The following is a 13581-nucleotide window of genomic DNA, read 5'->3' as shown; positions in this document are numbered from 1 at the left end:
ATAATGCACGTGTTTTCCTTTATGTCAGTATGCAGGATATTAGTTGGGTGTGCAACATTTTATCTGTTGCTTTGTGCGGTCAGTTTTATGTTTGGCCCACATACTTGAACGTATAGTGATCAGATACATATTTTATGCTTCTATTGCAGTGCAATATCCTCATGTGCCCCCAAAAGCAATGCAAACCTAGAAGTAAGTTCTAGATAGCTTACTTCCTGAGCATCTGTGGCGAATCACTGTTCACTTTTTACATCAGAATGCGGGAAAGAATCTGAAGATGAGTTGGGATGAAGGTGAGAACATCTCTGTTGTGTGTCTGTGGGTGACACCATTCTGCAATCAGTATAGACATTGTGAAGCATACTGTGACAATGACTCATAAGAAGAGTAGGTTGAAAGACCTTGAAAGGAGATGCAAGGTAGGGAAATCATCCACTTAATAGGAAAACTCATTGAAAAGGAGCGTTCATGCTTTTAATTTCACAAAACTTTCCAGGCAGGATTTCATCATTAGGACTTCTGTCCATTGAAGAGTTTTGTGGAGTTCAAGGACACAGTTAAACCCACTTTGTATCTCCTGTTCTTTGGGATCAACACAGCAACCATGATCTATAGTTCTGGACTCTGGAGTTTGGGGGGCCCCTTGGGCAAGATGTCCTCAGTAGGACCTTCCCCTCTCAACCATTCATACTCTTTCTGCTTATGGGTTCAGTGCCCACTGCTGCTTAGAAGAGAAGGACAAGTGACTGAGCAGACAGTGGTAACAGATGCTGCACCTTTCCCTTGCTCCTGTGACTCACTTGCATTCTCCTTTTGGGCCAGAAGGGGAGAGATACAGGTAGCAATGGCAAGGGGAGCATCAGCATAGCCAAGGGGCTCTGGTGATCAGCTGTGTGCCCTCTGTTGAGTCAAGGGTCTTGTCAAATGCCTGACAATGCCGACCTGTGCCGATTTACTAAATCTTTTTTCAAAGTCCACAAGGCTTAAGAAATTAATATAAGAGGGGTATAAAATTATGCATAGTGTGGAGAAAATAGACAGGGAGACGTTTTTCTTCTCCCATAACACTAGAACTCAGGGACATCCAATGAAACTCAATGTTGGAAGATTCAGGATGGGAAAAGAAAGTACTTCTTCACATAGTGCATATTAGTTTAATATGTCACATATGTATTTTTTTTTCACAAGATGTAGTGATGGCCACCAACTCAGATGGCTTCATTAGAGGGTTAGACAAATTCATGGAGGATAAGGCTATCAAAGGCTACTAGCCATGATGGCCGTGTTCTCCCTCCAGTGTCAGGAAAGTATACCTCTGAATACTACCAGTTGTTGAGAATCACAAGAAAGGAGAGAGCTATTGCACTCTGGTCTTGCTTGTAGGCTTCCCATAAGCATCTGGTTAGCTACTGTGGAAACAGGATGCTGGTACAGATGGGCCTTGGGCCTAATCTGGCAAAGCCTGTTTTATGATAAAACCTTTATGTATACTTTAGTGGATATAGCAAGATCCCCATGTAATCCCATCAATAGATGTCATTGTTTCCTACCTTAACAAAATAATGAACTGATGTAATAAAATCCATGTCTAACAATATATCTTGGATAATTGAGTGGCTGATAATTTTAAAAAAATCAGCTTGCACTGCAAGTCTATGCATGTCTAACACTGACTTCAATGAGACCTACACTCGGGATTACAACCTTAATGCTTTTTGTAGAAAAAAAGAGTCAGAAAATGATATGGGTATATATGAGGGAAGTGTATTGGTCACCAACAGCAACCTACACAGACGATTTATATCCCATCCTTCCTCCCAGCAGGAGCCCAGGGCAGGAAACAAAAGCACTAAAAACACTTTAAAACATCATAAGAACAGACTTTAAAATACATTAAAACAAAACAACTTTAAAAACTTCTTTTAAAAGCTTTAAAGACATCTTTAAAAAAGGTTAAAAAACATACTGGGTTTTTTTTTTTAAAAAAAAGGTTTAAAAACATATTAAAAAGCAATTCCAACACAGAAGCAGACTGGGATAAGGTCTCAACTTAAAAGGCTTGTTGAAAGAGGAAGGTCTTCAATAGGTGCTGAAAAGCTAACAGAGATGGCACGTGTCTAAAATTTAAGAGTAGGGAGTTCCACAGGGTAGGTGCCACCACACTAAAGGTCCATTTCCAATGATGTGCAGAATAGACATGTGCAGAATAGACATGTGCAGAACCCCCTGATAAGGCCCTCATCTGCAGAGTGCAGTAATCAACTGGGTATATAAGGGATAAGATGGTCTTTCAGGTATCCTGGTCCCAAGCTGTATAGGTAGGGCTTTGTACACCAAAACTAGAACCTTGAACTTGGCCTGGTAGCAAATGCACAACCAGTGCAATTCTTTCAGCAGTGGGGTGACATGTTGGTGATACCCTGCCCCAATGAGCAGTCTTGCTGCCGCATTTTGCACCAGCTGCAGCTTCCAGACCAACCTCAAGGGCAGCCCCACATAGGGTGCATTACAGTAATCCAGTCTGGAGTGTGTGGACAACAGTGGTCAGGCTATCCTGGTCCAGAAATGGCCACAGCTGTCTTACCAGCTGAAGCTGGTAAAAGGCACTCCTAGCCACTGAGGTCACCTGGGCCTCTAGCGACAAAGAACGGATCTAGGAGCACCCCCAGACTACAGACCTGCTCTTTCAGAGGGAGTACGACCCCATCCAAAGTAGGCAACTGACCAAATATCTGAACTTGGGAACCACCAACCCACAGTGCCTCTGTCTTGCTAGGGTTCAGGCTCAGTTTATTGGCCCTCATCCAGCCCACCGAATCCAGGCAGTGGTCCAAGGCTTGCACAGCCTCTCCCGATTCAGATGTTACAGAGAAATAGAGCTGGGTATCATCACCATACTGCTGACATCTCACCCCAAATCTCCTGATGGGAGTTCCCAAGGGCTTCATATAGATGTTAAACAGCATAGGGGACAAAATGGTACCCTCCCTGTGGCACCCCACAGCACAACTACCAGGGGGCCAAAAGACAATCACCCAATGCCATTATCTGAAAATGACCCTGGAGATAGGATTGGAACAACCATAAAACAGTGCCTCCGATACCCACCTCACCAAGTTCGCCCAGAATGGTCAATGGTATCAAAAGCCGCTGAGAGATCAAATAAGAGTAACAGGGTCGCACTCCCCCTGTCCTTCTCCTGATACAGGTTATCCATCAGGGCGACCAAGGCCGATTGAGTCCCATAATCAGGCCTGAACCTAGATTGGAATGGGTCAAGATAATCTGTTTCATCTAAGAGTACTTGCAACTGCTGCGCCACAACCCTCTCAATCACCTCCCCCCAAAACCACCCAGTAGTTTGATGATCTACCATTACAGGCACAGCATCATCACTTTATGAACACTTGGAAAACTAAAATCCATTTTGCTGTGCTTCACATGATGGACTTGTCCCAGTAAATGCATATTTACTGAGATCAAGGTTGAACACAAAAATTTGGCTCATGTATCTCCACGTCTTATTGAGTTGTTATGTATATTTTTGCCTTTCCAGAGAGTTCTTTTATGGTACAATAAATGTGCAGTTGTTATTTAGTTTTTGAAGTGTTCATAAATGGATGGTGCTATGTGAGTAATATATGAAAGATGATGAAATAGAGAGATCAAAATTGAGCACAGTCAAGTGGGCAAGCACAGAACCAATTCTGGAACCTGCTATTAGATCCCAATCTGTCCCACAATAATATACAGCAGCATAGGGCCATTTTGCTATTTAGGCTGGATATATTATATTAAAAATGGACCCCTTTCTCTTTTGTCTACATGGGAATGCCTCCATATTTGACACTTTTGTGCCATATCAGAGGCATAGAAAAGCCACCTGAAAAAGAAAATATAAGTTTTATCCATGTACCAACCTTACATGTTGGTGTCAGTGAGACCTATGCTGGCACCACTGACATCCACAGTCATCCACTGTGTCAAAAGGTGACACACCAGAGTGCATGAGTCATGGGGATTGGATGCACTGACTGACTGCATCTAATTTTCCCCACAGATGTGCTTTAAGAGCTCTGAAAAATACACAATTGAGCAGGTGTGAATTTCCCCATCACTGTGATCAGTGGGTGGTAGTTCAGTGGTACAGCATCTGCTTTGCATGTGGGAAGTCTCAGGTTAAATCCCTAGCATATCCTGATAGAACTGAGAGAGAATCCTGCCTGAAATCCTGGAAAACCACTACCAGTAATCTGACCCACTATAAGGCAGCTTTCTGCATTCCTATGGAGATAGAAATCTAGCTTTCCACAGTGAGGTCATACTCCAGGGAGATATATTCACCTGCCTTGAAGACTGTGACCTTGGATAGTCAGCAGACCCAATGACAGCTAGCAAATAATGTAGTAATGATTACACCCCTCATTCTTTTAGCAAAAGACAGGATCACAGTAGACATCAGCTCCCATTTCTGATCTATAGCAGTTGGAGATTTCTAGTTACCTTCAAGATGTTTGGCACCACAAGGGTAATGTAACAGATCAATTGAGGAACAGAAGGCAGCCAGATGGTCAGAAGGCAGCTCAGGCTGGAGACAGATCAGAATGCACATGAGACAATTTCATAGCAAAAGACACATGGCAAAGTGACTGCTAAGACACAGCTGATGTGTGCCAGAATTAGAATAAGTCAACACAAAGGTCTGTGCAACCCTTAGAGTTGTGGAAAACTTTGGGGGAAATTCTGCAAAATGTGAAAACAGCAGAACACCTTTAGGAGTGTGTTGTTTTTAATTTAATCTCAATATTTTAGAGACCTGCTACATAATCTCTTAATGCCGGAATTGACACATGTTTGCAATGCTCTCCAAAGTCTTTAGGTGCATCTACTTTCCTACATTCACAGGGGAGAATTACTTTTCATCATGTGTTCAGCTATTTAGATTTGCACAAAATGCTTTACAATCCACACTTTATTCCCTTTTGTAAATACTCCCACTTCACCAAAGGGAAATAAAAGCTTCTAAAATAAGTAGCCAAAATGATCCAGTGGATTTACCCAGAGCACATATACTGTCTGCACATGGTAGAAAGTATATGAGCTAGTTCACACTTTAGGGTAGCCCGCATACAGGCTGCTTTGACCTGAGGCACAACTACCTTACAAAGGATTCAGGCCGAACAGTTCACTGATATTGCTCAGCAACAATCAACCCTAGACTGAGCCTTATGTAGAAGAAGCAGGTCTATTCCAATTGAAAAATCTGCCTTCACTGAAAGGTGCCTCTTCAGTTAAAGGGGCCCGGCCTACTGCAGTAGTTTTTCACTGGGGGACGGTGATAGGAGTTCTCTGAGGATGGCAGTGCAACATCATTGGGCTAGAGGGGCACTGACATCACAGGCTTATTGGGCTGGCATTGCATGCAATTCCCCTTCTGATTCAGAGTCCTCAGCCTTGTCCTCTGAACAAGGGGAATCTAACCCCTGGGGTCATGGCACATGTGTGTACAAGGTGGCCATATTTATGGCCATTGTAATTGCCAGGCAGCCATGACTGCACAAATCATGATGACCACAAAGACAGCCCCTATGTGAGAGGGCTAGTTCTCACAAACAGTACCACCCTATGAGAGCTGCCTGGTGGTGGCTCCTGCCTACTCCTGAGGGAGAAGCAAATGGGGGTTTCCATACATGTGAACTGGTTTTATGCACACAACATTTCTTTTTGTCTGTGCATTGTTGCTTTCCTAAAGTGGGGTACGGAATCTTTTTCAGCCCAAGAGGGCAACCTTCTGGTGGTTGTATGCCAGTGATGAGCAAGGCCAGAGAGAAAGTGGGCGTGGCTAGAAGCCAAAGTGAGCCCAGCAAAGGATGTGTCTCTGATCTTTGTACAGAAGGCTACATTCCAGCCTATGCAAAAGCCAGACATTTCTACACATATGCACACACCTTGTTAAAGTACTCAAGGAGGGTGTGATGAGGATTGTGGACTGCAAAGAGTGTCAAGGGCTATATATAGAAGCCTGGAGGGCCACATTTGGCCCCTAGCCCTGAGTTTCCCCACTCTTCTCCAGAAGGGTTCTGTGTATGTTCAGTGGTAACTACCTTATGCAAGAGACAGAATAGGCATTGCCAGAACATAGGGATATTTAGGCAACATTACAGAAGCAGCATTCATAGGCAGAACTACCTGAACTGCAACATTCACTCACTAGCAAATCACAGCTTGCCCAGGTTTATCGACAGAGATGATGGGAAACTTCCCTGGCTACATTATGCAATAAATACCCTAGTCTGTGAAAAGTTATGTACATAGAAAACATGGATGGAATGTACATCTTGCTCTCACATGTGGATAGCTATAATATAACTAGATCTTCTTTATGTATACCAATATATACTGTGTAGGTTAAGTCTCTTCCTCCCTTTCTCCCACACATATACTGGGGACTGAATGAAACAAAAAGGTTGCATTGTATATGTTCACCTACCCACAAACTGCATAATCCTCTGTCTTTTTCCAGAGAAAGCTATTTCTGGGAAATGACAACTAGGTCAAAAAGAAGAAAACTTTAAGGGCAAAAATAATAATTACAGCTAACTATGGAAGATAATGTGAGGTCAGTGCTAGTTGATACGATTAGTAATGAGCCTCTTTGTTGAGTTTTAGCTTCTCACAGATAGCCATTGAGCCATGCTCTGTCAGTGACAGATTATTCTTTGTCCATACAATTACATTATAATTTATCTCTTCTCGATCAACCCAGAGTGCAGGACACGGAATAATGCGCTCAAGTTACAGAAAGCCAGATTTCAGCTGAACATCAGGAAAAACCTCCTGAATGTTATAGCGATATGACAATGGAACCAATTACCTAGGGAGGTGCTGGGCTCTCCAATGATGGAGGCATTCAAGAGGCAGCTGGACAGGCACTTGTTGGGTATGCTTTAACTTGGATTCCTGCACTGATCAGGGAGTTGGACTCGATGGCTTTATTAGGCCCCTTCCAACTCTATGATTCTTAAGGCAAAACAAAACCCTCAGGAAAAAAGGTTCATGTGCTTAATGACAAAATATATGAGACCAATCTCAGCCCAAGGACTGAATCTGGATAGATACCTTGCATCCAGCTATGTGGACCCAGTACTTTTCATCTGCTGCCTAGGCTATTTGGCTAGGATCCCCTGAATCCCATTATATACATCTCTTATTAGGGAAGAAAATTACAGCAAAACTATTCATATCCCCCCATCCCACCCCACCCCAATAAATAAACTCAGGCTAGAGAACTTTGGATTTCTTTATTAAAGCCAGGGATTCAAAGTGGCTGTCAGCAGAATTTCTGTCAATCTGATGAGTAGGTTTGACTGACTGTATCCCCCTTCCCAGTTTCTTTTTTTAAAGTACAAAGGCTTTGTTTAAAGCACTATTGAGGGCAGGCTGTAAAGTTTTGCTGCTTCAAAACACACACACACACACCACATGTTTTAGTAACAACAGCAAGAGGCACAGTCCTCATAAGGAAGATGCAAAGCAGAGAGGGGTGGAGCTCAAATGAACCACTGAGAAATCCAGCATGGTCACAGCAAATGTGAAGAATTCTAGGATTCATTATTTGAAGGCAAATGCGACATGGATTAGTTTTTAAGAATTTTCTCTCTTCCACTTTCATGTTGCATATAACAATGTTCAACTGCTGAACATTTCATATAACAATGTTCAACAGTGACATCTTGGAAACTAAAAAGTAGTGTCCCTTGGCATCTCTTTGTGAAAACATCCTGAGCTACTCAAGCAAACTCACACAACTTGCTGCTCAAACAAACCCATTAGGCTGGTTGTTTCCCTAACCTCTCTCCTTTACTTCTGATATCCTTGCTCATTTTTACGAACACTCTTTTTTCAATGTGTGTCTAGTGTTACTAGGTCTGCATCCGGAGGTGGTACCTGTCTCTTTATAGTGCTCTATATAGCATTACACATTTTTCATGCCTCCTATCACACTGCTCCATCAGTCAATTTGTTGTTATTTATTAGAAAACAACGTATTTAAAAGCATACACATAAATACATTATAATATTAACACACTCATAAAAACACACACATACAAGACATAAAAATATACACAAAGACACACCCTCTAACAGCCAGGGGAAGCTTTAGTAGCACACTAATAAGAAAAAAAAATAAGAATCATCCTAGTCCATTAAAGGCCTAGGTGAAAAGGTATGTTCTTTACCTGGCACCAAAAAGATATCAGAGAAGGTGCCAGGTGGACATCACTGGGGAAAATGTTCCACAGATGGGGAGACACAACTGAAAATCCCTCTCTCTTGTTCTCAAGGTTAGTTTACCTATCCTCTTCTCTCACTTGCTGTAAGGTGAAGCTAGAATGATCTCTAGCAGATGGGAGAGGAGCCGGGGTAAAGAGAGCAGTGGAATAGACCAGGCTTTCCCAGATTTTCTACCTACAGGGCTCACTTGAGATGGCTGAAAATGGCTGATGCCCACTAGTCACAAAATGGAAGTCGAGTTTGGCAAAATTGGCCTGAAGTTACTGACATCTATTTCTATTTATATCTAATCTGTCTTTGGAAATTGCTAAATTCTTTGCCACACCATTTACCTTGTGGCAAGGAATTCCATAGCTCAGCTTTCCTCAATCCAAATTTGTTGTTGTTGCTATGTGCCTTTGAGTCGATTACGACTTATGGTGACCCTATGAATCAGCAACCTCCAGTAGCATCTGTTATAAACCATCCTGTTCAGATCTTGTAAGTTCAGGTCTGTGGCTTTCTTTAAGTAATCAATCCATCTCTTGTTTGGTCTTCCTCTTTTTCTACTCCCTTCTGTTTTCCCAGCATTATTGTCTTTTCTAGTGAATCCTGTCTTCTCATTATGTGTCCAAAGTATGATAACTTCAGTTTCATCATTTTAGTTTCTAATGATAGTTCTGGTTTAATTTGTTTTAACACCCAATTATTTGTCTTTTTCGCGGTCTATGGTATGCGCAAAGCTCTCCTCCAACACCACATTTCAAATGAGTTTATTTTTCTCTTATCCACTTTTTTCAATGTCCAACTTTCACATCCATACATAGAGATTGGGAATACCATGGTCTGAATGATCCTGACTTTAGTGTTCAGTGATACATCTTTGCATTGAGGGCCTTTTCTAGTTCTCTCATAGCTGCCCTCCCCAGTCCTAGCCTTCTTCTAATTTCTTGACTATTATCTCCATTTTGGTTAATGATTGTGCCAAGATATTGATACCATGCCCCATTCCCATCCATTTTAATTCATGCCAAGTATTGTAGTGTTAATGCATTCCATTTCTTACTTGACAATTTCTAACTTTCCCTGCTTCATGCTTCTCACATTCCATGTTCCTATTGTGTACGTCCTACAACTCTGGACTCTTCTTTCGCAACTGTGCACATTAGCCTCTGGGCTTCCTTTTGGCATTGACCCAGCTGCGCCATTAGTCACAGCACTACTCGTACTTGTCCTTTGTTCTTCCCCAGTAGCTCGGTGAGTGCTTTCTGACCTTGGGGTTTCATCTTCCAGCACTATCTTGTGTTGCATTTTGGATACTCTGTTCATAGAGTTTTCGTGGTAAGAGGTATTCGGAGGTGGTTTACCACTGCCTTCCTCTGAGTTTGGATGCATCTTAGTCTGGTGTCTCAGCTTTGAGCATTCTGTCTTGGGTGCCCCTGCTAGAAGCCTAGCCTCTTGGTCTAGAGTTCTGACGGCATTGCTCTCAGCTTCTTAACACTCTCAAACCCCCTCACCATGTTCTGGAGGTATTGTGACTCAGGCTGTGAGCACGCTAGTTGCCTACAGAAAAGTGTTTCCATTGGCCGTGCCTGGAGGGGCAACAGGTTGCTCTGCCAATCAGTTGTGAAATCAGAATAAAAAAAATGCACTTGAGCTGATCCCACCAGGTTTTACAGTAAAAAGGGGCAGTGTTTGACTGGCGTTGTATGCCCTGGTGTTCAGAAAAGAGAGGTGGAGACACACTGGAATCGGCTGAACATTAAGTGTGTCTCTAACCTCAGTCTCCCCCATTTTAGGCACAACCTGCTGATCCAGAAGCTCTCAGTGGAGAAGGCTTTTTCTTTTATATTTTCCCACTACCCACATGCCTCTCAAAGTATTTCTACCTATCTCCTGTAATTTCTTCTCTCATTCTCCTTTCACACTGTGTGAGGCACATTTATCCTGCCCAACTGTTTGTGTGTGAAACACACTTATCCCCCTTATTTTCCCCTTCTCACCCCACATGCCTTTCAAAGTATTTTTACTCATCTGTAATTTCTTCTTCCATTCTCCTTTCACACCCTCTGTGAAAAGCACACTTATCCCCCCTCCCGCAATTGCCAGCTTCTTTCTTCCCTCCTCCCTGGTCTTTCACTTCTTCCTCCTGTAACAGCTTTCCTCTTATACTTTTCCTTTCTATCCCCAGTTTATTTATTTAATAATAGCAGCAGCAATAACAATAAATATTAACTTTTTATCTCACTTTCTCATTTCTGTCAGTACTATAAAGCTTTCGAGGAGACAGGCACCACTTTCAGAAATGTTAACCCCATAGCATTTGTACCTACTGAACCCCATAGCATTTGTACCTACTTAAAGGTAAGAGCCTTGGTCTGCAAAAGGGAGAAATCTCAGCTTAAAAAAAGCTGTCATTGTAGCTAAAAAAAGAGTTGAAAATGTAATTGTAGTGCAATCTATAAGCACTTTAATGGAGTCCAACATTTAAGAAATGTCAGGATAGTTTATTCAGATGTTGGGGGCACATGTGGCTGATGTCTTCAGCCAACTAGAATTTAAATCCTTTTCTGTCAAAGGGAAAGAGCAGAACAGTGTCTTAACAGCATCAGAATTTGTATTCCACTGCCAAGTGCAATTTATTTTTCACAAGACAATCCATAAATCTCTAAAAGCCACAAATCCCATGCTAATTGCAGCCTAAGCAGCTTTCTTTGCAGTGCACAACGTCCCAAATTATATACTCCACAATTTTAATGAAGTAATTCAGACGGGCTCACATAATGACTACAGCAACTGTGGTATTACACATGCAGGAAGAAAAATCTTTCAGGTTAAGGTTAAACTATTTCTCTGGCTTCTCAAGAACAGCTGGGAGATACAGGCAAGATGCCATCCTATCAAAGTACTTGAAGAACTAAACACACGTTTAAGTTTAGGAGAACTAGATTTATCAAAAATTACTTGAGGAATATTCAGACAGTAGAATGCTTGGACCACACAAATGCTATTTACATGTACTTTGAACAGGAAACATGTAATTAACAGATTGATCTATATGCATTTTTACTCAGAAGTTCTTTGCTAGAGCTTACTCCAAAGTAAACATGTGTAAGTTTGCAGCCTTAGGCTAAACTCCTATGCATACTTCCTTGCGAGTAAGCCCATGGAACATAATGAACCAGATAAACATGAGTTAAGAGTTAAATAGAATTAAAACTGTAATTCTGATAAAGCATTCAGACTAGCCTTCCCCAACCTGTTGCCCACCAGATATTTTGGATGACAGCTCCCATTATCTTTGACCATTGGCCATGCTGGCTGGGGCTGATGGGAGTTGTAGCTCAAAATATCTGGAGAGCAACAGGTTGGGGAAGGCTGATTTAGAGTAAGATTAAGGGGGTCTATTGTAAATATTTAAAATGACAGCAAAGTACCAGTCTGCTTTCTTTCATTTGCAAACCAAGTATAACTCACAGGCCTCAAAATCTTATCAACTTTAAAGAGATTGTTGGTAAAGGTCCTTTATTGTGAGATATCTCAGCTGCATTTTGGCCTTTTGCTAAGTGGGCCAGATTCATGCTCACCAAGGGCTTGTCCACCCTGGAGTTTACTGTGTGTTTATAACTGTTTGCATTCCCATTTAATTTGCACAATTCACATGACATTATCCGTAAACAACACCAGTCTCAATACTTTCCCCTTTGTAAATTTGGGATAAGCCAATAAATTGAAACAAGTCAGGCTCCAAACTGCCTCATTTGGAGTCATAGACTATTTGGTTCAGTGTTTTTGGGTGGGTGGATCAATTGTCACTTTCTGTTACTCCCATTTCTACACCCAGTGCTTTCATTTATTTTTTCTGGCCATGCTTGTAAACTATTTCCAGTGTGCTCCTGAGCAAAGAAGGGTAGCTATATTTATACATTCTTTTAATCCCTCAGATTTGCACAAAAACAGAAAACTACACATGTAAATCACATAAACAATTGAGTGCTGAGAATTTACAATTGCCTGACTGTGTGCTTTTGCGCATTTCCTGCGTGGGGATTTAAAAACAAACAAACAAGGTGTGTGGTGCATGCAGCTATCCATGCTAAAGTCCTGTTGCTACTTACTTGCCATAACAGAATAAACAAATTAGAAGGCAGGGTGACAAACACAAAGGGGAATGAACAGGAGCTGCTCCTCATATACAAATTCAAGTACATGCGGGTGTGGACTGCTCTAGTCTAATTTGAATGGGGAGAAAGTGGAAGAACAGCTAAATAATTATCAAATGTGAACAAGTCCCAAGACTTAACAGCACAATATTGAGAGAAGTGCATTAGCGCTGATTTTGGGTGATGCTCCAAATGAAATCAGTGAAAAAAACACCTTTCTGTTGTCTGGAGAGACCAACTGAAAGTGGGTTTGGGCTCTTAGCTTGCTGTGGGTGTGGTCCTACCCCATATGTGGGGGAAAAAAGAATCTTTTGCTGCAAGTAAGAGGATTATGGGTGGAGAGACATCTTGGCAATGTATCATACTTCACCAGCTGTTCCGTGAATATTTATATTCACATGTCATCACTAGCTTAGCTACTTGACAAAGTTTCATCAGCATCCAAGAAATGGTGATTAAAGCCTTCTACGAATCCTGCATTAATAGCCAGACCATTTCCCACATGGTTTTAAATTTGTTATGCCTAGGAAAACAGCCATTGATGGTGGAAAAGATGAGATTTGAAATCACTGCTGGTTGAAACCACTCAACATCAATGGGGTGGGTTAGGTTTTATTATTATTGTTGAGATTTTTAATGTTTTAATGCATTTGTATGTTTTTATTTTGTATGTCGCCCAGAGTGGCTGGACAGCCAGCCAGATGGGCGACTAATACATTTAATAAAAAAATAAAAAATATACTCTTTTAGGATAGAACATCAGTCACACAATCCCATTTAGGTACATTCACACTGGGAATATTTCCTTCTTTTTGTACGGAAAAGCAGTTTCGAAGCAGTTATGTTTCAAAGTGACTAGCAATGTAGTATAAAGGGAAGAGAAGAGAAAGAAAGAGGGTGCTGCTTCTCCCTTCTCCCACACAAATATGGTCACATCTACACAGTGGCAGCTGTGGAATCCGGTCCAGGTTTTAGTCTGAACTTTCAAGGTGCTGTCCACTAAAGCCTGGACCAGATTCCACCACCGCAATGACATGGAATCACTAGCTGCCACTGCATCGACTCCTTAAAGCACATTTAAAGCACATGGCTTTCCCCAAATAGTCCTGGGAACTGTAGTTTACCCCACACAGAGCTACAATTC

This window comes from Rhineura floridana, chromosome 6 (genome assembly GCF_030035675.1).
Source record: "Rhineura floridana isolate rRhiFlo1 chromosome 6, rRhiFlo1.hap2, whole genome shotgun sequence".
Taxonomy (NCBI): domain Eukaryota; kingdom Metazoa; phylum Chordata; class Lepidosauria; order Squamata; family Rhineuridae; genus Rhineura; species Rhineura floridana.
The sequence above is the reverse complement of the archived record's forward strand: the minus strand, read 5'-3'. Positions refer to the sequence as shown.